Source organism: Micrasema longulum, unplaced genomic scaffold (genome assembly GCF_059751315.1).
Source record: "Micrasema longulum isolate JH-2025_06_02 unplaced genomic scaffold, ASM5975131v1 h1tg001006l, whole genome shotgun sequence".
Classification (NCBI taxonomy): domain Eukaryota; kingdom Metazoa; phylum Arthropoda; class Insecta; order Trichoptera; family Brachycentridae; genus Micrasema; species Micrasema longulum.
In genome coordinates, this window is record NW_028278194.1 from 16410 (window position 1) to 43529 (window position 27120).

Consider the following 27120-nt stretch of genomic DNA (forward strand, 5'->3'; position numbering starts at 1 on the left):
CCGACTTTTCCATTACTTGTTTTTTTAACTATCTTGACTATAAATGAAATCATTTTTCACTTTTCTTAAAGGTGACAACTTTGGACGGTTTTCGTCTTCTCCAAGCAGATATATCTAATATATTTGAATGGGAAAGACGAAAAAAAAAGGTTTAATGTTTCCGAGTATTCGGTTGCGTCTTTCACTGGGGCCCAAAAAACTCATTTTTTTGACACAAAATGAATGACCAGAATCTGACACGAACATCAAATGTTAAGGATCTGGGCGTTAGATTCGTGAGCACCCTGATATTTCATGATCACATAGAGGCAGTCAGTGGTATATCATTGAAGATGTTAGGATTTGTTCTGCGTACAGCCAGGGTTTTCGAAAATACCCGCGTACTAAGAACTCTTTACAACTCCTCAAGAGTGCGGGTATTATCCTTGACTCTATCAGACCGAGAGACTAGAAGGAATGTGTATTTGACTAAACATTTTTATCGATTGTTACGCGGTATGGTCGATAATCTTGAGATTATGAGAAGCATTGGCGATGGCTGGTGATTAAAGACAATTAAATTTAATTAACTTAACAATAGAATCACCATGTAAAGCGCCCTTGAAGTATTTTATTACGAAAATGGCGCTATATAAGTTATCCATAATTAATTAATTAATAATTAATTAGAGTATAGTTATGTTGTGTTTTTGAAGTAGTTTGATTTCTAATATTATGAGGGGAAACTTATGAAAAAATTTTTTTAATAAGACCCGTCACATGCACAAAAAATGAGGTTTGGTGTAAAATATGAATGTTATTTTTACCATCATTTGAGTTGCAATCTTAATCCTTGAGTGAAAAATTTGGGGATAAGTCACTATCAGATATTTAACTAATGTTATCTGGAATATTTTAGCCCAAATCACCTAGAATATTAGAGGTATCCATATCTGAAAAAATATATTTTTGTGTTGCACCGTGCTGTCGCTTTACGAATACCCATAAGACACTAATATTTTTTTAAGTATAATATTTGAAAAGCCACCTTTTTAAAATATTTCAGATGGCGTTATTATTTTTTGTTCTTAATATAAATAAATTTGCAGACTTGCACAAAAAAAAATAGGTTCAAAACTCTAAACTCATCTTTGTTTTTTTTTGACTTATTTCTTTATGATTTTAACCCATTCATTAACATATTTTTTTCGGATCGATTATCTTTTTCGGTTTTTTTACTTAAGAGAAGCCATCGAGTCAAAAACGCTTGTCCGGGGTTCTAGTTTTTCCACACACGGATATGTTTTCTTCATCCAAATAGACAGAAATCATATAAAATAATACAGTATGTTATAATTGAATTAAGTGTATCACATTGTCATAATATTATAGTCTTGGATCCTTGATATACAGCATATTGGTCCAGTGGTTTGCACCCATTTTGGAATCTGGCTTACCTTGGGTACGTGTGTACTTTATGCAGTCGTAGACACCTAGATAACGTCGAACACGCGCTTCTCGTAAGGATAGACAGATTAAAAAACCAGCACATAGAAGGTAAGTGAGAGGAATAGGAAAAAAGAAGCTGAGCCTCGACTTCAATGGGAAGTTTACAGAGTAGTCTTCATTTGTCCATATAATAAAATATAAATATTTATATACTGTCATGTTCAAATGTGACCCGGAATTAATAAATAAATAAATATACTGTTTCTTTTTAAGGTTGGTTGGACTGTCAAAGACACATGTGTCAATTTTTAGCTCGATTTGCAGTTTTTTCGATTCAATTCAATTTATTTATTTAAAATAATACGTATTTATTTATTTAACTTTTTGTACATAATGTTATTTGTACATTGGCGGGCTTATTGCCAAATGGGAATTTCTTCCAACCAACCAATAAAATAAAAGTTTTATTTTTATAATTCAAGTTACAGAACATTTTCAATAGAAAAAAAAAGATTAAAAATTTAAAGATATATAAAAATAGAAATAAACGTATTTGTTTATAAATTACCTTACATCGAAACTATTACTCAATGGGAAAAAGGAAAAAAGAGGAAAGAGGAAAGAGGAAAAAGGAAAGGAGGAGAGATTAAGGAAGAGAAAGGAGATGTTTCTTCAGACGTTATTTAAACAGAGATAATGTAGTAACATCTTTGATGGTGGATGGGAGATGATTCCACAGTCGAGCCGCATGGACACTATATGAGTTGGAGAAGAAAGAGGAATTGTGTATGGGTATTAAGAGAGTGCCTTGAGAATGAGAACGAAGAGGTAAACCATGAACTGATAAGCGTTGAAATTTTTCACACAGGTATATAGGAGCGTTAGGACTATGAAGTACATTGAACAGAAGTGAGAGGGAGTGATAGTCTCTCCGCTGTCTAATTTTGAGCCATTTCAGTTTCACAAACTAAAATTTAATACCTACATATTATAAATCGACAAAAAATACGCGACTCTGGGCGTACATATTTTTATTTGTTTATTTATTATAAGGCTTACGCCTTCAAAATATAAAGAAAACAATAATATAAACAAAACACAAAACTCTTGTGTATATACATAATTTAAAATAAATTAAAATATTTTAAAATAGTGGCAAATACAGAAAAAGCAACATTAAAACTCGTAACTTTACCATACATAACAAAATATAAAACTACATTTTTTTTGAGTGACAGAAGTAATATGAGTATATCATAATATATTCCTTTAAATTAGGGTAATTAGTGCCAGAGACAGTATTACACATAGTTAGTAATTACAGTTTGGAAAAGAAATGTTGAAAAAGTATAGATTTTAATTTGAATAAAGATAAATGAAATTAATTCATCCATGTTTCATGTTTGTTTGCGAACATGTGGAGCCGTGGAAAAAATTAGTACCTACTTAGCGTAGTACACAGGTATTAAAACTTGTTCAATTACAGGTTACCGACGAAGATACTTTAAACTTTTATTTGAAAATTTGGGTTGTGGTCCCGTGGCTAGTATTGAAATCCGAGATTCGAACCCCACTCTACCCCAACTTGATTTACATTTTCTAGTAGTGAGTTATTTACAACTCGTTGAAAATGGCCCCCGAAATTGGGAAAACTATAAGAAAGCTAATATTTCTTTAAAAAATAAAATTTTTGCACACATTTTCAGTTGTGTGGACTCCGTCATAAAACTTCTCATGATTTTACAGAAATGGTTGCTAGATATCATATTTCGGCGCCTTCCAACATATTGGTCAGAACAATCGTTCCAATGCACGAAGGTACTGGATGTGAAACAACTCGACCTAAAAAAAGCAATGAAACTTCTGGTCGAACAACAAAGAGAGGTCTCAGTAAAATGTTCGCACAAAGTTTTCTCAGAATAATTATTATGTTTCAGTTTTTCAGGAAATCGTTGACAAATTGCAGGAAAACTTTGCTTGTCTTGGTATTAATATTAATTCCAAAAATACTCAGATCTTGTGCAACAAATTCTGTTCTGACCCTGATCAGCTTCTGTATAATAATAGACAGAGGATCGAAAAAGTTGACAGTTTTAAATACTTGGGATTTAACATAACTGAGGATGGAAGCATGCACAAAGATCTCGCAACCCGCCTATGCATTTATGGAGCAAGTTTTAACATGATGCGTGTTGTCTGGAACTCTAGTCTATACTCGGTCCAAACAAAATGCCGATTATTCAACTCTTGTATAATGCCAGTGCTCCTATATGGATGTGAATTTTGACACCTTACCAAAGCTCAAAACACCAAAGTTTTGAGAGTAAGTGCTTAAGGAGAATATTAGGTATAAGGTAGTTCGATTTTATAACTGACATATAAGTCCAAGAACGAACGAAGCAGCCTCTTTAAACGAGCGTCTTGAGGATGCGGCAAAGGATCTGTTGCCTGAAGGAAGGAAGTTGCCTCTTCTTTAAACCTACGGGCTCTCACCGTCCAGGAAGGCCGTCGATAACGATCTTTTGGCTTTATTCGGTGGAACTATAGAGCCCTGGATTGACGTGGGAGGAAGCAAAAGTACTGGCTGGCGATAGGGTCTCCTGGAGGCAACGTGTGATGTCCACATGCTCTACTTAAGAGCCGATGTAGAAAATATGAAGAAGAGAAAAATTATTAAGTAATACTCTGTGGAGAGCAACACCAAAAGCCATGTGGTTGGCAGAGCCGAACCTCGCTTTGATCCGCAACGCGTAATCCGCTGCAATGTCAGTTCGGACAAGATATTAAACGTCGTGCACCGGAAGAACATTGCACATTTTGTCTTGAGATTTCGTGTCGCACGTCCACCAGCTCCTCGCCAAGTGTTCGCTATTGTAAATTCCTTCTGTAAAAAATATGTAAGGATGTAACTCGTGTGTATCTACTCAATAAATAACTAAAATAATTGTTGTTGATAAATCCACCTGGTTCACGAAGAAGTATAGAAATTGAAAAAAAAAGATTTCAGGCGTTGCCTAGTATATTTTCTTATTTATTACTATTTTTCGCTTCCAAACTATAATTATTAATAAAAATAATGTGACCTCACCGGGGTTTCCCGTGCCGAGGACACTTAACAATATACTTTTTTGAAATTACATTTGAGAATAAACAAAGAAGACTAACTTAAAAAACAAATATGATTAACAAATATTCTGACAGTTTTAAAAACAAGGTATTTATGTACATCTATATTATTTATATTACAAAACACACAATGAAAAAAACTAAAACCTAACATAAACTATACACTTGTGGAGCAGTTGATTTAATATTGGAATGGGCGAATGAAACAATCCATTTTACTTCTACCTAGCTCCACTATCCATTTTTTAAAGCCTTTTTAAACATTTTTCGCTACTAATTGTTTTAATAGATAGTGAAAGTAGATTATAGATTTAATTGAATAATACTCAAAATCCCTTTGTCCGAAAGTGGTTTTAGTTTGTATTCGTTTAAGTTGTCTATGTGTTAAGGATCTAGTGATTTTATTATTTGTATGTAATGTATTGTGGGGGTTATGTCTTTCATTTGAGTAAGATTAGTTTTTGAATCTATAAGTTAGTATTGCTTTAGCGTATAATTGTTTTGGTGTCATAAGTTGTGATTTATGGAATATTTCTTCAGTAGATGTCTGTATCGGAACGGGAGTATTATTCTAATTATGGATTTTTGTGCAAAAAATAGACTATTGAAAACTGTGTCACTCGCATCACCCCAACCGATTATACCGTACTCCAAAATTGATTGGCACAATGCAAAATAAATCTTTATATGGGTGAAATAACTCAATTATATGAATCTCACTCGCATAAATAAAGGTTTCTGCTCTTTTACTTCACAAACATCAACAGATGAAAGAATTGAAGGAATATCGATGTTTAAATATGGGCAGAATGGTGAATGTTACACAGTATGTAAAGTGGCCACTTAAACCAGCCAATGACAGGTCTTAAGCGCTGTATTTTATTTATTTATTTTTGTTTATTAAGAAAAACAACAGCAATACAAAGAAATATACACAACATTATAAAAAAAAACATAAAATAAAGCCTAATCAGTTTTCCACATAAATACAATTATAAAAATCCAGTTCAGTTAAATATAATTTAAAGAAGTGCATGTGTGCGAGTTTTTTTTTGTGTGTGAGGATGCGTGTGTAAAAAGTGGAGTGTGGTTTTGGTAGGTATGTGAATATGTGTGTGATTGTATATGGGTGTGAGGGTAGGTTTAAGGACAGGGTAAGTGTGTATTTGATATATGAGTGAATAGAAACAATTTAAAATTATAATGTAAAAATATATATATATATATATATATTTTTTATAACAAAACATAATTTTTTTCAAATAATAGTTTTTTAATTTTGGTTTTAAAAGTGAGTTTACTGCAATTAAATATGTCTATGTTATTGAAAAATAAATTATAATTACGCGTCAAGCGAATCAGAGGAGAGTTCTGAGCATAGTTGTAGACTTCTATAATACCTTCTCTAAAATGTTCTTTATCTCTGTTGTGATATGGTCATATCATATCATATCACCCTGGTAAACATGATTTTTGTCTCAAGCGTACCACTAGATTCACTTAATGCTTCTTTATATCTTGTTCTCAAATATGTGCTCGGAATTTCTCAATTACCCACAAAATTTCGTCAAAGCCAGCCATCTCATATACATAGAAGTTTCCTTAATTTTTTTAATTTTTTTTTTATTAAATTGAAAACATATTATACATAATTATATACAATATTCCCAAGGAGTTTTTAAAAAAAAACTCATTTAGGGACATACAGATAACACATGTACATGTGAAATTTAAGGAACTATTAAATCCACTAGAAAATACAGCTTAGCCAGCATTCAAAAATGTTACTCACAGTTTCAAGGTAAGTCAGAATGTTTGAATATCGTGCAGTTGAGAATGCCGAAAGTATTCAAATGTTTTGATCCTTGCGTAATGGGGTAAATAAGTTCAAATTCAGGAAAAAAATACTACCAGACCAGTACAGGCGGCCTCCGTGGTGTAGTGGTCAAGACACTTAACTTACACACGAAAGGTTCCGGGTTCGATTCCCGGTGAGAACACAAACATTAAAAATGTGACTTTTCTCAAGCCTGGGTGTTCTGTGATGTAATTTACCACTGTAATTGGGCACCTAGCCTGTTGTGGTGCAAAAATAAATAAATAAATTACACTAAAATAAAAAATTTAAAAAATGTTTTTCTATCTGAGTTTATGAACATTATTTTTTTCAACTTTTTTTAATAATCTGATATATTTAGTGTAGGGTATTGTTCCTATAGAACAAACTTTTTGAACTTTTTCAAAGATGGTGAATGGTAATTATATTTATTTATTCATTCATTTCATAATATATACAGTTTTTTGTTCACTTTGCCCAGCTGTATGAAACAGTAATTAGTTGCATTACTGTAGAATGTTTTACATTTTGCTGTATAATTTTTAGGTTTATTTTATTTTATGAATCTAATAAAATAAACTAATAAAAATATAAAGCCAACTATGCTAGTATTATAAATGTTTGTAAAAGGCAGATTTGCTGTTTATATTAATAAAATAAATAAAATAATCTGATTCTACTTTTATTTTCTCGTTATTACTTAAACCTTATAACTGTATATCTTGAAATAAATATTTTGTCTACAAAACTTGAAACATACCTAAAATATTGTTGTTACAATTTCACCTATAGATTTCCGGTGTGTTGACCTTGACTTTTTCAACAAAGTATCTATTAGTGATGCTTATCAAACATCATTTGTTTCGAATCTAAATTATGTTAAATAATTATAATTTGAATTAACTTCCTGTTTCTTCAAACCAATGCTAATAACCAACAGCTGTTAATTCATACTACAGCGTCATGATGAAGCGTTCAACCAAAGAAAATAACTGCCGCAGAAATCACTTTAAAAACGGCTCGAGTCTTCAAAGCCGTTTACACGGGGAAAATACAACATTGTTTTGTCCCAGGACTGTGAACAACAATTTATACGACAGGATATTGTTCCGAGACATTGTCATGGAGGAACAGAGAGGCGGACAGGATCTCCCCGGAGAAATGGAAACCCAGAGAGAGAGAAAACAAACACGCACGGATAGGACTTTGCGACAATAGCGGTTTGCTCGACGTGAATGTGTTGCTCCTGCACATTTTAGTTGGCTAGAAGATACGGTTTTTAGCAATAAGCCCGCCAAAGTGCACTTATTTTTGCACTTTTAGTTTAAAATATACAAACAAAAGCATTTTTTTTTCAAAAATATGCTCTAAAAAAACATCACTTTCAAATTGTCAATCATCATCAAATAATACAATAATTAATGTGAATTGTTTGTGCCATTTTCAGTTTTCTGCTTATAATAAATTTTTAAAGGCCGTTTTCACAATGTAACACTGTTTTTTTTTCCCAGGATTAGAACATTGTTCACGTGTAAAAAGTAATTTGTTGAATAACAAAATGTCCTGAGACATCGTCACCGAGATAGACGGGGAGGCTATCTCCGCGGACAATGATTTGCCCCAGCTCCGTACGCGGGCACCAGCAACCATATTGTCCTCATTTAACACGTATGGATATGATCTTGTGACAGTAGCAATTTACATGACGTGAACGTGTCGCTCCTAAAAAAAATTTTTTTTTATTATTTTTTATCAACAAATTACAACAGGGGTGGAGAATACCTTAGAAAAGGGAATATGGAAGTCTAGGCATCTACAGGGCTTATGACCTGCTGTTTCATTTTATTATGCTGGTTTAAGTGGCCACTTTACAATCCAGTATTTTGTCTACAAACATTTTGACAAACTCAAATATTGTAATATTTTTTGTTATTTAGTTCGCTCTTTAACAATTCCAGTACATCTTGGAAAAAATAAATAGTTTTTTTTGTGATCTCGCTTGTAATAAACGCCGTAGTGTCATTGAGATATAATATAGAGATGACAATCTTGACAAATTCAAGCTAAATATTCGTCCCCAAAGGAAAGGGAATGACCTGGTGAGAGAGCAAGTGTCGTCACGTCATATCACGTCGACTTTGGTAAGCAAAACACGTAGTACAGTAAAAATGACGGACTGTTTACATCAGTCTTCTGTAAGTTATATATATATACATATATATATATATATATATATATATATATATATATATATATATATATATATATATATATATATATATATATATATATATATTGGACAATTTATAAAGCGCCATTTTTGTGAAAATCACCTCAAGGGCGCTGTACAATTAATAAATATCCCAGCACGTCTTGCAGCTACAGAGCGCATGGACGGTTGGGATTCTAGTTCCTCGTTTTCAATTAAGATCAATAAAAAAATATAACAGATAGGAGCTAGATTACAGGACGTCTTGCAGCTACAGAGCGCATAGACAGTTAGAAATTTAGCCCCCATTTACACATTTAAAAATTGACAAATAAATTTAGTGTTAATGATATTTATATTAATAAATGATATTTTAAAATAATAATAATATGAATAATAAAAAGGAGTAAGATTACAACACGTCTTGCAGCTACTAAGCGCATAGACGATTGAAATTCTAGACCCCATTTACAAAATTTAGGTATTTTAAAGTTGATATATAAAAGCTAGATAACCAATCATTGTGCAGCTACAAAGCGCATGGACGAGTGGAATTCTAGCAAAGTCAAAATGATATCAATAAATTTACAAAAAATAGAGCACAGTAGTAAATTTGTCAAGTGTTCATGCCAAGAAGTAAGCAATAAAAAACTAAATAAATAAAGCACTGTATCAACTCCATGGTGTACAAAGGGATATAGATATCCGAAGATTCGAAGTTCTATTCACTATGCCCTCAGATTAATAATGCGCTTAGCTATAGAGAAGCCCTATCGTTGTGTTTCATAGAACGGAAGCGTTGTTGGTTAGCGACAACTTTCCTCTGCTGGTGGCCATATTGTCTGTGGTAACTATGTCGCTTCCTTCCGCATACGCGTCGCCTTTTTTTGTTGTTTACGCTCAAATAACTGAGCAGGACAGAGACAGAAGATAACTCAAGAACTGGCAACATTAATATAAGACGTTTTTTGGTATTGAAATAGCCATTGTAAACAAGTATTGATAAATATAATAAAATTACTTACCGGTGAAAGGTTATATCTATCCTTGTCCAGATCGATTTGTGCAGTATCTAAGTGTACATATAGGCATTTTAGTCATTGCGAGGAGACAAAAGTTCAAATGTAGCCGTGGACTACCCGCAACAGATTTAAGTCTGTTATATCAAACATATGCCAATTGGCCGCAGGTTGTGGGACCATATTTCGAACGCTCATGCTTGCTCTAGTTATATACCTCAGTGCGTCGTGTATTCATTTTTGCAGCGCTCACGTGTGAATTGCGACCGAATTTTCGTATTGTTTCAGCGTTCTGCCCGGCGCCGTTGAGACTGTTTGGGGAACTGGGACAAAACAAAATTGTCATATCTATTGTATTGTCCACGTGTAAATGGCCGTTTATTTGTTATTGTTGGAAACTTGTTTAGACGTTCAACTTTTGCTTTCTTTTTAACCTCACAAACAACAGTAACCGCATGTTCTAAGAATCACAACAATTTTAAACCTGTTTTAACAAAGGTGTACCGCGTTCGACTATATATGTACCTCATGTGACCATAAATATTTTTAGTCCAAACGGGACATCTACTAATTTTAATTATTTTTATGTTTTTTTATATTTTTTATTAATAAATTTCATAAAAGATACATATTTTTTTAAAATTCTATACATATCTACTTTTACACATGTAGTAAATGTTATCACTGCAACTCTCCAAAAAAGAGACTAACTCTTGTGCTTGGAGAGTGACTTACACTGTCGTAGTTGTTTATTGTATACTATAAGAGTTTATAAATTTTTTAATACGAGTACATGAGAAAAAAAACATAGGATATATAAAGAAAAAACATAAAATAATAATACATTCATACTAATTAAAATTTATTGTAGTTTTTACACGTGTTCAAAAAATTTTTTTAGATTTACTTTTATTTTATTTATTTATTGATATATTATTTTTAATACTTTTTATTTCACTGGGAAGATTATTATTATTTTTTACACCTTTGAAGACAAAGCTATTTTGACCATGATTTGTGTGGAATTTAGGAATTTTAATATTGTGTTGGTTGTTGGTATCTGAGTGACTTATTTATATCAAATTCTTTTCTTTTTTTGTATAATATAATTTATTTTATAAAGAGTGTCTACTGTATGAACCTTAAATATTTTAAATAGACTTTCCGTATTGAATGTTGAGGGTTTCTTTAGAAATACTTTAATAATTTATCTTTTTACTATTTTAATAGAGTTTAATATATTGGCGTATGAACCACCACTCCCTACAATACCAATTATAATATTTTTAATAATTACAAAGTTAGTCAACAATGTGTTGAGTATGTTCAATGCTGAATTTCCTCCCCAGGAAGTTATTAAATCTTGTGTGGCTATGATGTCTCACTATAGTCCTTAAAATATAGCTTGATTAGAATGACAGTTGTCAGCAAAAGTGACAACATAACTTTGTTGTAACGTCTAAGGGGCGATTAATATTGACTCACGAAAAATCATTCGTATCTGGCATGTTATTTTTTTTTAAATACAACGCTTGACATATAAATCAACGTAATTTTATAGAATCCGCTTTAAAACTACAAAAAAACTGAAATAAACCTAATTATTATCGACGTTCTTACAAGGTTACTTTGAGAAAGCCTTTGACAAAGTAGAATGGAAAAGACTCTTCGAGATTTTAAAGAAAATTGATATCAAATATAGAGATAAACGAATAATCCAGGCGCTATACAAGAATGAGGCCGCTATAATCAGATGTGACGATGATACAAAAGAAGCCAATATAAGACAAGGGGTAAGACAGGGATGCTCACTATCACCTGTTCTTTTTAACGTTTATATACAGGGTGCGATTGACGACTTGAGAGAGACGATGAGTCACAGAGAAGGTGTAAAGATACACGGGCAAAAGGTGGATATGATAAGGTTTGCTGACGATATTGCTATGGTTGCTGAAAGTGAAGAAGAACTGCAAGAGGCCTTAACAACTATGGAAAGCATTCTTCAAAATAACTACAGTATGCAGATAAATAAAGACAAAACAAAGCTACTGACTGTAGGCCGAATGCAACACCAGATGAGAGTAGTGATGTCGGGAATACCACTAAAGAACACCAAGGAGTTTGTCTACCTCGGGAGCAAAATAACGTGGGACGGTCGGTCTAAAAGCGAGGTCGACAGCCGTATACATCAAGCTGGACTTGCATTTAATAAAAGGTCAAAAATAATAGAATCAAATAATATAGACCTAAAACTAAGAATACTCCTAATCAAGACCTATGTATGGAGTATCTTAATGTATGGTTGCGAGACATGATGCCTATCCAAAAGAGATAAACGGAGACTAGAGGCTTTTGAGATGTGGTCCTATAGAAGACTACTAGGAATTTCCTGGAGAGATCACATTACAAATGAGGAGGTTCTCCAAAGAATCGAAGGTGGAAGGCACCTGCTCAGAACCTTATCCGAAAGGCGAGTAAGATGGATCGGCCATGTAATACTTCAAGAAGGCTTCCTGCGTGTCATAATGGAGGGGATGACCGAGGCGACAAATTCTAGGGGACGCCCACGCCGAAAGTACCTGGAGGACCTATTAGAGGACGTGCGCTGCTCATTATATGTTGACTTTAAAAGAACCGCACAAGACAGGGAGGAATGGAGGAGAAGGATGAAAGTAATTGCTGTCAGCCAATCGTGTCAGCAAAGGAATTATATACCATGGTCTTTTAAGAGATAAGGTCAAAAATTTGTTGCAACGGAGACGGAAGAGTTGAGGAAATGTAGACGTTTAAACAAAGACAGAATAATGAATGTTACTTTGTGTAAAGTTACCACTTAAACCAGTCAATGACAGGTCATAAGCCTTGTAAATGCCTATACATACATATTCCCTTTTCAAAATATGTTAACCCTCTCCGTTGCAACAAATTTTGAACAACGTAAGTCCTTAACATGTTCATAACATGTCACTCTTACTCAAATGAAAGACATCACATACAAATAATATAATCACTAGATTCTCAAGACAAAGACAACTTAAACAAATACAAACTAATACCTCTTTTGGACAACGGGATTTTGGGTATTATTTAATTAAAATCTTTACCCTACATACACTATCTATTAAAACAATTAGTAACGAGAAAATGTTTAAAAAGGCCATAAAAAAATGGATAGTGGAGTTGGGTAGAAGTAAAATGGATTGTCTCATTCGCCCAAACCAATATTGAATCGACTGCTCCACAAGTGTATAGCTTATGTTAGGTTTTTGTTATTTTCGTTGTGCGTTTTTGTAATATAAATAATATAGGTATATATTTATACCTAGTTTTCAAAACAGTCTGAATATTTTGTTAATTATCTCTATTTATTAAGTTAGTCTATTTTGTTTATTCTCAAATGTAAAAAAATTTCAAAAAAGTATATTGTTAAGTTTTCTCGGCACGGGTAACCCCAGTGAGGGCACCTTATTTTTATTATTGTTTATAGTTTGTAAGAGTAAAATATGAATAAATTAATAATTAAATTTTAAAGAATAAAACGAGTATTCAAGAAAACTCACATAATTAATTTATTCATAGTTTTTATAAGCACAAGTGCATTAGCACACCTGTTACAATGGGAAGGTAATAGAGTCATCTTAAATTATCTATACAGTAAAATCGAATATTCTGTTTTAAAATGTGTATATATTTGCATGAAAATTTAAAGTGCCATCGTTGGCAACCCGTATTTTGTTTAAAAAAATATTTTATTCATTATTCATTTCATCAATTTTTCAAACAGAATTGATTTTTCTTTTGAAATTGAAGATAGTTCTGTCAACTTCCAGTAAGCAGAATTACCTTTTTATAAAATTTATATTTGAAACACTAACTTTGTGGCTATTCATTATAATAAAATAAATAAAACAACGTTGTTTTTAACCACTAATTTTTATTTTCCACCTACCGGTTTCAAAGCAAACAAGCTTCTTCGTCAAGGTTTACGTAACTAATGAATTGATTCCTTTTTTATTGTTATCATGTTCACTAAACACTACTTGTGGACCCAATAAATTAAGTCGTTTTTTCCTTACACGGGTGGTAATTTGATATCACTATTTTCGAAGTTAGACAGGAGAGGACTAAAAGAAATATTGTTTATTTGGTTATTAATTATTGTTTTCTTATTAAAAATCGCTTTTTTAATTTCTAAGTTGTCTAATTTAAATATTTTATTTTCAACATGAAGTACTTTTAATCCAGAGTCTTTATTGAAGTTATGATTATTTTCTATCAGATGATTTGCGAATTCAGAAAAATCATTATGACTTAAGCATCTTAGGTGTTCTTTTACTCTAATATTAAAGTTTCTTTTAGTTTTTCCAATGGAGATTGAATTGCAATCATTACAATTTAATTATTATATTTTTACAGATTTATTATATTTATAGACTTTGTCTTTGTGTTTTTTTAACAATGTTCGTATGTTATTAGTTGCGTAGAAAGCCGGTTAAATATTTGATGGTAGGGAATTAGATAATTGTTTTGAAAAAATGTCATTTATAAAAAGAATCCGCATTTAGAATCAGTAACCTGCAATTAAATATGTTAATTATTTTAAAACACGAATATTCTATTACTACTACTACTACCATCACGCCATTTCAGAGATTAGGCAGAGAGAATGGACCGCCACACGCGTCTATCCTCGCGTATTTTCCTAGCTTTTTCCACATTTATACATCTTTTCATACATGCCCTTCGGTTCTGTCTGCTTTTGACATGACCGGACTTATCATTTTGATTTATCTGATCATGCCACGTCTTCCGTGGTCGTCTTCGTCTCACGTTAATGTTTATTTTTGCCATATATACCTACTTGTTATACCATTTTTTCTTCGTCCATTCGTTCGGGACCAAACCATCTCAAAAACCCTTTCTTAATCTTATCAATCAAACTTGACTCAGATTTACACTCTCACCTGATTTCATCATTCGTAACCCTGTCATACATTGATTTTTCCGCACATTCGTCTAAGAGATCGCATTTCAACCGCGTTCACTCGGCTTTCATCCTTCTTTTGCCAGTTCCATGTTTCACTTCCATACTTTAGTTTTGGGACTAAAACTCCGTTACGCGCTGCCAATTTAGCTTCGATTGCCATATTTCTATTTTTTATTATTTCAGAAATACAGAACTTAAATAAATTATAGTGCTGTCAATACGGTGTATAAGAATTGAAAATGAATCTTTTGGCTTAGTTTAATAGTCTATTCACAAATAAAAAAAGAATAAAAAAACCACTTAACCTCCTCATTGGTCGATGATAACAAATACACATAAATAATATTATATAAAATTTTGTGTGTCATGTCCCAAATCCATATCTTACGTAGTACCATAAGGATGGGTCAAGAGAAGGATATAATTAGGAAAATTTCACTTTTTTAAAAACATTTAAAAAGTAATATAGGTCAATGAAATACTGTCCAGTAAAAAATATATTTTTTTGCTAATATTAAGAAGCATACAAAATGTTTTTAAATTTGTAATTTTGAACTCCCGCAAAGACGGTCATTCCACTGGCCACGCCCCTAATACGTCACGATCCATGTTTATTTGTTCCTGGCCATTGAAATTTTATGAGAACATTATCACGAATATCGACGGCACAACAAACAAGGCCAAACTCGTTGCGTTTTTCTACGAACGTATTTTAATTAAATTTATTTTTTACACTTATGTATGAAAACATTTCTCTACGGAAAAGAACACTAGAGTACAATATGCCAAAAATGTAAAATATGCTCCCATTAAATATAAAAAATCAAAAAAACTTATCTGGCTCAAGAGAAAGACGTCTGCTGAGAATTTGGCCTTTAGAACGTGGTTTTTTATATTAATTTTTTTTTTTGTTTTTCTTTTTTATTTGGTAAATTTTTTATTTTTATTTTCGATGTAAATGTTTTCTTTTTTTTCCATAGTAATAAGAGTTTTTACATGTTTTTATAATTTAAGCGATTAGATTATGCATATATATTAGAACTTAACTATAAGTACCTACTGACGAACTGCATTTTATGCAGTTCAGTAGGACTTGATAATTTATATGTTAATTTATAAAAAAGAAAAAAGAAAATAAAATATCCAATAAAATATCCATTAATTATTCTCAATCCATTTCATATATTTTTATCGGTATTCGTAGTATGTCATATTTCCCTATTAGAGGTAATCCACCAGGAATAATATTACGCCAGAAAATCCATCATCCTCTAAATTTGGATGGGAATAACGAGACAGGTTACCTTAAAGGCAGTGCTGAGACTAGTTTACTTGGGGCTAGTTGACCCAATTATTCAATATGGATTAAGAATATGGGGACTAAGTTTTAAATCTTATACGGATAGAGTCTCGAACTTACAGGTACAAATTTAAAAAATCATCGTACCTGTAAAAATAAAGAATGAGGCAAAAGACAACAATAAAATATTATTTGATTTTGTTAACGTTTTGCCAATTAACAAACAGTGTCAGTATAAGATAATGACAGATCATTTCCTCGATTGCAATTTTAAATCCAAAATAAACCACCAGATCATGACCCGACAAGTATCGGCACAGCAGCTGATGGTACCATGACAGAAAAACTACTATGGTGACAGAACAATGGGTAGTGTAGTACCAAAACTGTACAATTTAATACCAGCTAAAAATCGTAAAGAAAAAAACCTAATTTCATTTAAAAAAATAGTGAAAAAATTATTAAACAGCAAGAGAAACTTAAGTGTATAAATATATTTTATTCTTTAATTATTATTAAACTATGTACTTACTTATAAATTTAAAAAAAAATGTAATGTAACCCGCAGACAAGCTTCGGCTTTGCGGGAACAAAAATACAATTATGTATGTTACTTATTTGTTAAAATGAATAAAACTAAAAAAAAAAAAAAAAACGCGACGGTCCCGTTTAAACCGGGTCGTATGGTCACGTTATATATATCTCACGTGACTTTGTTTACAACAATATTTATAAACTAACTCTGCCTGGTTTGACCGCATGAGTGCATCAAGAGTTGCTCTACATTCTAATTGTAAAATTATGTAGGTGCATGACTTTGTGTGTAGAATGTTAAATATGGGTAAAATGTTATTACAACAGAGATGAAGATTATTTTAGAGATGGGAAAATTAATGTTTTTTTTTAAACAATCGCTTTTTCACAGTATAAAGACACAAGTGAAACAAAAAAAGTTTGAACAGTATTTTGAGTTTGTTAAAGTTTTTGTAGACAAACGTATTACAAAAGAGATGAGAATATTTTAGATAAGAGAGTATGGAAGTCTAATCATTTACAAGGCTTATGATTTTTCACTGTTTATTGTAATAACTTTCATAACAATTGTTGAATACAATTAAGCTTGCTAATTTGAAAAAGGTCAATCATAATCTTTTTTTTTCCTTTATTTATCATTAATTTATTCATATAAATGTACATTATAAAATGGAATATCTTAATTCATACATATAGAAATAATTAGGTAAAATTACATAATATCCAAAGAAAATGTTAAAAAAGTAAGAGAATCTTGTAACGAAAAACTCCCTCAGAGACGTGAAAAATGTCAATGTCCAAAGTGATAATGTTCAACATAGAGATAGCCCTTCCAACAGGAATAACCATTGGCAGGTTGGTCCTGTATATTGGAATGTGAAACAGTCTATGTTGACGCTGTCTAAGGTAATTATGAATTATGTAAATGCTCCGCATAATTTCAGGGTTGTCAATAATACCGCGCAACAATCGAAAGTGCGTTGTTAAATACACATTCCTTCTAGTCTTCAAACTGCTGTAACCAAGCATACCCTGGAGGAACTCAGTGGGATAAAGCCATGGATAATATCCGCACTCCTTCATGTAGAGAAACCGAAGAAATTTCTTCTGAACCCTCACCACCATAAGAGAGTACTTCAGCTCACACGGTCCCCAAATCATCGAGCCACTCTCGAGTCTACTTAGCACCAACGAGTTATAAAAAATTCTTTATTTGTGCATGCTGGGTTCACACTTAATTGATGCACGATATCTTAACATAACAAATTGTAAACTTATAAAATTAGAAATCAAACACTGATGTGCGTCTTCTGAACACTTTATTTTATTTTTACAAATATAAAAAATATAATCAAAAATTTTATTACGGTATTTTCAAACGAATTTTCGTTTATTCAAACAAATTTTCAAACGAATCATTTGTTTGAAAATGCCCCAACAAGGCAAAACAATTGTCACGAAATTTTTGTTTTTAAATTTTTTATACTTGTAAAAATAAAATAAAGTGTTCAGTAGACTCAAATCGGTGTTTGATTTCTAATATTATAAGTTTAAATATGGAGTTTTACAAAATACAAATCAATCCATATCAAATTGTGATTATTATGCCAATGTCGTATATATTGTTTATGAACCATGTTAAATTTAAAAAAAAAAAAAAAATGTCACGTTTAAGTGGACTCGTTCAGAAATCATCCTTCTCAGGATGGATTGCCTTAATAAAAAAAAATTTAAAAAAGTGGACTCGTTGCCTAGTATGAAGGTAGAATCGTTAAGTCCAGTCACTCTTAGAAATGGTTAATTTTAACAGAATTTTTTAAAACGATTAGTGTATTTTCTGAACATTTTTTTTACTAAAGTATTTTGCCATTTCACACATTGTTTTCTCCATTGAGGCACACCCCGGACACTACATACAAAAAACATATCTTTCGGGGATAAAAATAAAGTAAACGCAACCATATTTTAACAATGATTTGAGTATGTCCAAATGTTTGCAGACAGGCTGGATTTCCTCTCTAGGGAGTTATTCAGATCTAAAATTGTTGCAGCAGAGAAAAAACATTTTTAAAATGGGAATATTGAAGTCGAGGCATTTACAGGGCTAATGACTGTTCGTTGGTTGGTTTAAGTGGCAATTTTAGATACTGTGTAACATTCACCATTCTGCTTATGTTAAATTATGTTAAAAAATGGACATAATACAAGAATATCAGAACAATATTACATACAACATTCCAAAACGAGACAAAGACAATCGAGACATAAATCAGGGACTGAAATTATACAATAAACTACCAGACAAAACTAAACAAAAGACCCAGAAAAACTTTTCGAAAGATGTAAAAATATTATTATGAACAGAGTATGATTAAAAAATATATATTCTTTTTGTAAAAAATGTAATAATCTCTAAGGGTCAATAAATAAATTGTATTTTTTATCAGAAATATATTAAAAATGATTGATTTAATTTATTTATTTACTTATAAAGAGTTTATAAGATATTTTTTGGGCATAATTTCCAACTCCATGGGACTAAAAGTCCTACGTTGAGTTGAAACAAGTTATTACTTAATACAGACATACGAGTATATCACCACAAATATTATATAGGACAAAAGACATTAAAAAATCAAATTTATGGAAAATCAATATGGCAAACAGCAAGCTCAAACATTTGGAAAATCATCAAGGAGTTTCCCACTCAAATTCCTCCCACTAAGAAAAATCCAGTCCTTTGAAAATAGTTTTTGTCCTTGAGAGCTTAATACGCTTTTCCAAAATGTAATATTTCATCATCGTCATTACCTTTCCTCACCTAATGGTGCATAGGGCACTGCATTAGTACACCAATCGCAGCGTATCTCGATCAATTTGATTATGTATTTAACTTTTTGTACATAATGTCATTTGTACATAGGCGAGTTTATTGCCAAATGGCAGTTTCTTCCAACCAACCAATAAAATAAAAGTTTTTTATAATTTAAGTTACAGAACATATTCAACAAAAGCTTAATGTATAAAAATAGAAATAAACGTATTTTTTTATAAATTATCATAAATCAAAACTTTTACTCAATGGGGAAAAGAAGAAAAAGGAAAGTAGGAGAGATTAAGGAAGAGAAAGGAGATGTTTCTTCAGACGTGATTTAAACAGAGATAATATAGTAACATCTTTGATGGTGGATGGGAGATGATTCCACAGTCGAGCCGCATGGACACTATATTACATAAAGATAAGGCGATCACTCTTACGCTGCAGGTACCAGTCTTTAAACAATGAAATATTCTGGTGTAAATACACCCGTTTAAATAATATTTCACATCAACCATGTCGGGAATCCAACCCGAGACCTCTTGTTTAGGCAAACGCGCTGAATAATACAGCATGGTGAAAAAGTTTAATTACTTTTTTTTAATGGCGTGACTGAAAGAACGGCCTTTTAAAACGACTGAAATGAAATCGTACGATTTCCTTACTTTTTATCAGACTACAACCTTAAGGTTATTTTGCTACAAAATGGTCGGTAAATAAATTAGAAGAAAACGAATGCCTTGTTGTTGTGATACTCAAGTGCATTTTCTCCCTTATTAGCGATTAGCCGGGTATTCAGAAATCAGTGAATCGCCTGTGTATCTTATTTGTGAAGTCATTCAGGTTTCGAGTTAGTCATTTTCTCGAAATCATGACGTGATGACGTGCGCCTCGCGACCGCTCGAGAAATCATCAAATACTCTTGAAACTTTTGCAAATATTGCGAAATATAACTTTGTATTTTTATTAGAGATACCGTAAGCAGTGATGGTTCAAACACGTGAAATCAGAAAGTCGTGTTTTTAAAAGTGGTCATGATATTTATTGTGTTATTAAATTTGATTTAATACAGTGTTTTTTGTTTTAATACAGCTTGATTACGAGTGCCTTCGCAAGGATTTTGTTTCTATTTTATTGCCAGTAATGATTATATATTGTATTGTTGAATGATGTCTAATGACAAGTTAATTGGATACCCACATCTGAGGTTAGTGTATTATGTTAACAATAGTTTACTGTATCATTAACTTTTCAAAAATGCATTATAAAATTACAAAAATAACTGATTAGAACACAGATAAAGTACATGTTAGAGATGGAAATGTTAGTGTACGCATTTACATGGCTTACGGACTGTAATTGGCCGGTTTAAGTGGCCACTTTACACACTGTGTAACATGCACCATTTTGCCTGTGTTCCAATATCCATGTTTTTTTCTTTTCCGCTGATTTTAGTTACGTAAAAGTGCTGAAACCTTTATCGTGTGGGTGAGATCTAAATAACTTGCTTAGGAGAAAATCCAGCGTGTCTACAAACATTCGGATATATCTAAAAGCTTGTTAGTTAGAATTCAATTATGTTATGATACAAACAAAAAATATTACAACAGTTACATTTTCATGTAATAAAATAAATAAAACAACTTTGTTAATATCCATTTATTTTTTATTTTTTCTACGAACCGGTTTCAAATCTGTACAAACATCTCAAATTACGCTTCCCATCCTCAAAATACAAAAGGCTTGATTTATTAGTTCCATATGTGTAGCATAATGTTCCACAGTGTGGGATGAAGTTGGATTGGCATGGTTTAGCTCAAAGTTTTTGGTCTTTCGTCTTTTTGAATATATTGTATACTATTATTGTTTTGCCCTTGTTTGTCTTTGCTAAATAGTTTTATGTTCTTTTTGATCAGTTTCTTGCATTTATGTTTCTTGATAAAACTGTTGTAATTGGCTTAGGCCGTATATATATAATAAATAAATAAATAATACTGATTTTAAAAAGATGATAAAATTCATTAATTCAGTAAACCTTGATAAAGTAGCTTGTATCGCTTTGAAACCGGTCGGTAGAAAAAAAAGTGGTTATAAAAAAATATGTTTTAATTATTTTATTATAATGTTAGCCTAAAAGATAGTGCTTCAAACATAAAATTTATGGTAATATTTTCTTTTAAAAAACAACAATGGCTTAACACGGGCACAGCCTAAAACGTCTTAATAAATTCATGATTATGTAGACGGGAGTAATTTTGAATGAATAAATAAATAAATATAAACATTACTTCAAATAAATAGCTAAAACATTTTTTAATTACAATAGTAAAATAATAAAAACATAAAAATGTAAAAAAAATCAATTATTTTCCTAAAAGATACTGTGTTAGACTACATTTCGATTTTATTTATTTTTTGTATAAACCACTTTAACTTTTGAGTTATACGTCGACCGGTTTCGAGGTTACTTTCTCGTCTAAGTTAGTATTATTCGCGTTGCTATTTATATTATAAAATATTGTAAGAAAGAAACCATAATTTTAATCAAGAAACGGGTGGAGAAATTTTACATGTTATAAAAATGGTCTTCGTTTACACAATATAGAATGATTAGAAATAATACTAATAATCAATTAAATTTAACGTCGAGTCATGTTTTAAAAATAAATTTAAAAAAAAAGTTCAAACCCACTTGTTCTTGTAGCATGTGGTAACGAAGTAAATGGTTTTACTGAAATTACAAATTAAAAATAATAAATATTTATAGAATCACTTTGTAAAGCGCCTCTAAGTATTGCCTTACAATAATGGCGCTATATAAGAGTATGTTATCCATCAAAATAATAATTCAGAAGCTAAAGGAATAGCTATAACATTAAAAAAGTATAAAAGTCGATAGTATTGAAAAAAAAGTGTAAATTATGTAATTATATTAATCAATAAAAGAAAAAAAAAACATTTAAACAAACAATTTTTTTTTAAAACTTAGATTTTTAGAAAAAAACTTATCATGAACATGATCATAATACCAGAGAAAACGTGAAAATCAGACTCCAATTTAGAAAAAAAATCAATTTTAATTGGGCAGTAAAAAAATATTATTTATTTATTTGATAATAAATTGTAGTCTGCATTACTTTGCGGTCTGTTTAACTCATTACTTAATGCAGACTGTAAATATTAGTTGAAGGTTAATGAAAAGAAATTTGATAGCTGCTAAACTGCCAATATAAATTTAAATTTTCAAAAATAAAAAAAAATACTTCTTTATTTTTATTACCTTATACTTGTTTTTTTTTATTTTTTACTATTATATCAAATTGCATTGTAGTATTGGCAAATACGCATTTCATATATACATATTTTTATTTCTTATTTTTGCGTGATAATATATGCTTGCTTGTTTATTAACTTAACTTAAAAATGTCTTTCTTGCTTACCGTAACACTTTATTTATTGTTTGCTTTACAGAATTTATTTCATAAGCTTATATCTTTGCATTTTTTGTTTATATGCTTACTGTTTTTTCTTGCATACCTTTGTTATTATTCTTTTCTTTTTTTTACTTTGTAAAACTTTTTATCATATTCTTTTTAACTAATTTCACAATTTTTTTCTGTATGTTCTGTTTATTATTTAGTATGTTAGCATGTATTTCATTTTTATTTATTGTAAATGCCTTTTGGGCGTTAATGAACAAAATAAATAAATAAATAAAATAAATATGTACAGAAAATGCATCCATATTGTTCGCAAAACCCGTATTCAGCAAGCGAATCGCCATATTAACGGGTGAATTTTGACTTGGATTTGTATGGCTTCTGGGTGTGTAAAACACTGCTTGAGATCTCGCTCTAGTATAATTATTGGCAACATACAAACTGATCTCTTTCAGTTTATATAATCTAATATATACTTCAGAAATCAGCTTATAGAAATGTTTTCTATGAAAAATTTGACGACGAGATTTAAGGGTGTTGTAATCCAGCTTCTTTGCTAGAAATAATGATGGATTCAAGAATCAAGGAGCCATTGATCAATGCGCTTTGTAGCTGCAAAGCCTCGTTAAAGTAAATGTCATTAAATTATATTTAACTTAAAATTCATAAATAAGGCTTAAATGTCAACCGTCTACTCGCTTTTTAGCTGAAAAATGTGTTGTGATCCAATTTTTATTTGTCAACTAGTTTGAAAATAATTAGAAATACCAAAATGTTTATTTATTTATTATTTATTCATTAATTAATTTAATTAAAAAGTACACATGGATAAAAATTAAGATTAAATACAAAAACCTCATCAAGCCACTTTTTGTAGCTTGTTGGTGAAGTTTATCTACATAAATATTAATCCTACATAAAAATAAATATTTTAAATAATGTGCAGTAGTTAAACTGTATCCGCTCAATCAAAAATTAGAAAAAATATATAAGAAAAACAAATGCTTATATCACGAAAAGAAGCAATATACATATAAATCAAATTTGAACACATTAGTCAATTAAAATAAAAAACTCTTTATTAAGAAGAGATTTTTATAATTAATGTAAAGGGACTAGGTTTCATATCATCCATGTGCTCTATAGCTGCATGACATGTTGTAATCTAGCTCCTATCTGATATTTGTTATTTAATTAAATTACCCTATTTTTCGAAGGATAAGACGCACCCCAAAATTTTTATACCATATTTAGAAAAAAAATGTTTTTGACAGCAAGACGCATCAGACCATAAGACGTACCCCAATTTTTGGTTGGATTGTCACAGAAAAAAGTACGTCTTATAGTCCGAAAATAACGGTTTAGTTGGAAACGAGAAAATAGAATCCCAACCGGGTCAAATCGGTTCGAATCGGGTTGTGGTTCCGTAGCTAGTGTCTCGGACTTACGGATCAAAGATCCGTGGTTTAAATCCCACTTTAACCCAACTTGATTACCATTTTCTCATAGTTATTTACAACTCGTTGAAAATGGCTCTCAAAATCAAAGGTTCGGGTAAATAATAAGAATGCAAACAATTCTTCTAAAAAAAAAACCGTTTTTTCCTTTCTTAATTTTATATAAAGTAAATATTTTTCTTTTATTTGTTTATTTAATAAAAAGAAATATTTGCATTCCTATGATTTACCCAAATACTTTATCTTGACGGCCATTTTTAAAGAGTTGTAAATAACTCACGATTAGAAAATGAGAATCAAGTTGGGTATCAAGTAGTATATTATAGCAAATCAAGTAGAGGGGGATTCGAACCACGGACCTTCGGTCCGTGAGTCCTAGATACAACACAGGACTACAACCCGATTCAAATTTAGTTATTTAAAGCTTTTAGCCTGGATAAAATACCAGTATACGACATAACCTTAAATTTATTTTTAAAACTTCAGATATATGAAATTCAATATGTTTTTTTGCCAGATTGTATAGCGTTAAAAACTTTACAAAACTGCATCATTCAGTCAAATCCGCATTTTTTCGAGTTAACGTTTTTTGCCAGTAACCCACGATATGTTTGTTAATATTTATTTATTTATCAATACCTTTACAATATTTGTATTCTTTTTTTAAAACAGAATAATGTTCCCTCACTGGTGTACCGCGCCAAAGGAAACATTTTACAAAAAGTGAAACATGCCTTAAATTAGTTATTTAACCAAGTCAACACAATAATTAAAAAAAAACATAAATTATCTTTTAAACCTAATTATCATAAACATAATGAGCAATATAAACTAAAACACTCATAAAAAACATAACCAATTTATATAGACCTGTAGACCAAATTTCATATACAGTAAACAAATTTTACCCATTTGGGTTGAACCACTCATCGATCCGTGCGCAACCCACCTCCACTATCCATTTCTTAAGCTGTAGCTGCAAGACGTGTTAAGATATTTACTGTACAGCGCCCTTGGGGTGATTTTCACAAAAAGGAGCCTTGTAAATTATCCACAATAATAAAAATACTAGCTTCTTAAAAGAGGCTTAGCGGGTTAATCCATTATTTTTTTTATTTTTTAATTTTTTTTTATCCCGACTTGATAGATAAACCCATCATTAATTATTCTAGTTTTTTGCGAAACGTTCGCTATAAAATATTTGTTGTATTGATCAACTTATAATTGTATACTTTACTGTTACGGCCTTCGATCCAAATTTAAGGTGTCAATGATTTGACATTTAGATTGATAATATTATTTCAGTAAGAGTCAATACATATTACGCAATATACCATACTTGTATTATATTACATTGCTTGTATCTGAGTACCTACATATTAATTAACTTGTAGTTTCTACGTACATAATATAATATGTACCATAATATAAAGCCGAAAAATGGGGTGAGTGTGCTAGAACGGGTCAAAAACAGCGATTTTTCAATAATTGAATTCATGCAGGGCTCAAAACCTGCGTATTGGCATACTTATCAACGGAAAAATACCAAGAAAAAATTGCATTGTATCATTTGTAGCGCAAAGGGCCTAAAATGGCTTTTTTTAACAGTTCTTACGAATTGCAATTTTTCACTTAATATATTTATTTACAACGATGTGACATTGTCCATTTGAATTTATAGAGATGAAGAGATAAGAACAGTTAAAAATATTATTTTTTTAAATGAAAAAAACATTGACAAAGATAAAAGACATCAAGACAAGGTCTGGACTATTTATTTAGTACTCGTTTAAATCGTTGTAAACCCAAACCAAAAAAGTCCAGATCTTGTCTTGAGTTAACAATACGACAAAGACGGGTCATTGGGGAATTTAGGCTATGGTTTGTTCTATGCTGATTGATAAACAATACTTCATTTTTTCTCAACCTACGAGTCGGAATATAGAATTTTATACGTCTCAGTAACGATGGCGCATCGATTATACCATTTAGTATCAATACTAGTCCTACGTTTTTGTAGTTGAGAAATATTTACAATTTACTCTATATGAGTATATTAATAGTTACTTATATTATCGTCATCATCATTCCTTTTTCACCCCTAATGGTGCATAGGGCACTGCATTGGTTCACCAATCGCAGCGTATCTTGATCACTTTTGTTACATGAAGTTAAGATGATTATTCTCACGCTTCAGGTACCAGTCCAGGGACTTTGAAATATTCCGGTGTGAAAACACCCTTTAAATGAAATATTTCATTTCAACCATGTCGGGAATCGAACCCGAGACCTCTTGCAGGGCAAGCAAACGCGCTGACAATTACGCCACGAGGCCGATAATTTTTAAATATCAGTATATGAATAATTAATATATGTATAGGTAACTAAGAGACGAGGTCTGTATGATATGACGTTCTTTTCTCTCTGCTTACCCATTTGTTTAAAGTATTGCGTATATTTCAATCAAAATCTTTCAAACTCTCCTGACAAAATCTTTAACTAATTTATAATCGGGTTGTGGTCCCGTGGCTAGTGTTGCGGACTCGCGGGCTAGAGGTCCGAGGTTCAAGCCCCACTCCCCCCGACTTGATTTCCATTTTCTAATCGCGAGTTATTTACAACTCGTTGAAAATGGTCACAAAAAATGAAATATTTGGGGAAATTGTAAGAACGCAAATATTTTTTTCTTTATAAATTAAAAAAAAAAACCTTTCAATCCACCCCATTCGACAGTAAAGTACAGTGTAGTGTGGAGTTTCATGTTCTTACCATTCATGGAATAAAACCCGAATTGGTTCCAAGAAACAATTCAAGCATGTCATGTCGGCTTTGGGTGGTGTTATGCAAAAACGTGTCAAGCCACAAAATCGAATCGAAAGTGTCAAAATTATGATCCGAAAGAGACATTCTTACTTTGAAAAAATTGTTTGTTGAATTTAAACTTACAAATTTTCTGTAATACCTC

General features: G+C 31.2%; 1 protein-coding gene across 1 annotated transcript in view; it reads left to right on the top strand.

Annotated features, from left to right (window-relative positions):
* Positions 1–20111: 20111 nt before the first annotated feature.
* Positions 20112–27120, top strand: part of LOC148277614 (uncharacterized) — a 39885-nt gene continuing 32876 nt past the window's right edge. Inside the window, 1 exon segment of the mRNA XM_088232646.1 lies at positions 20112–20465. The gene's annotated coding sequence lies outside the window, so the exon portion shown is untranslated.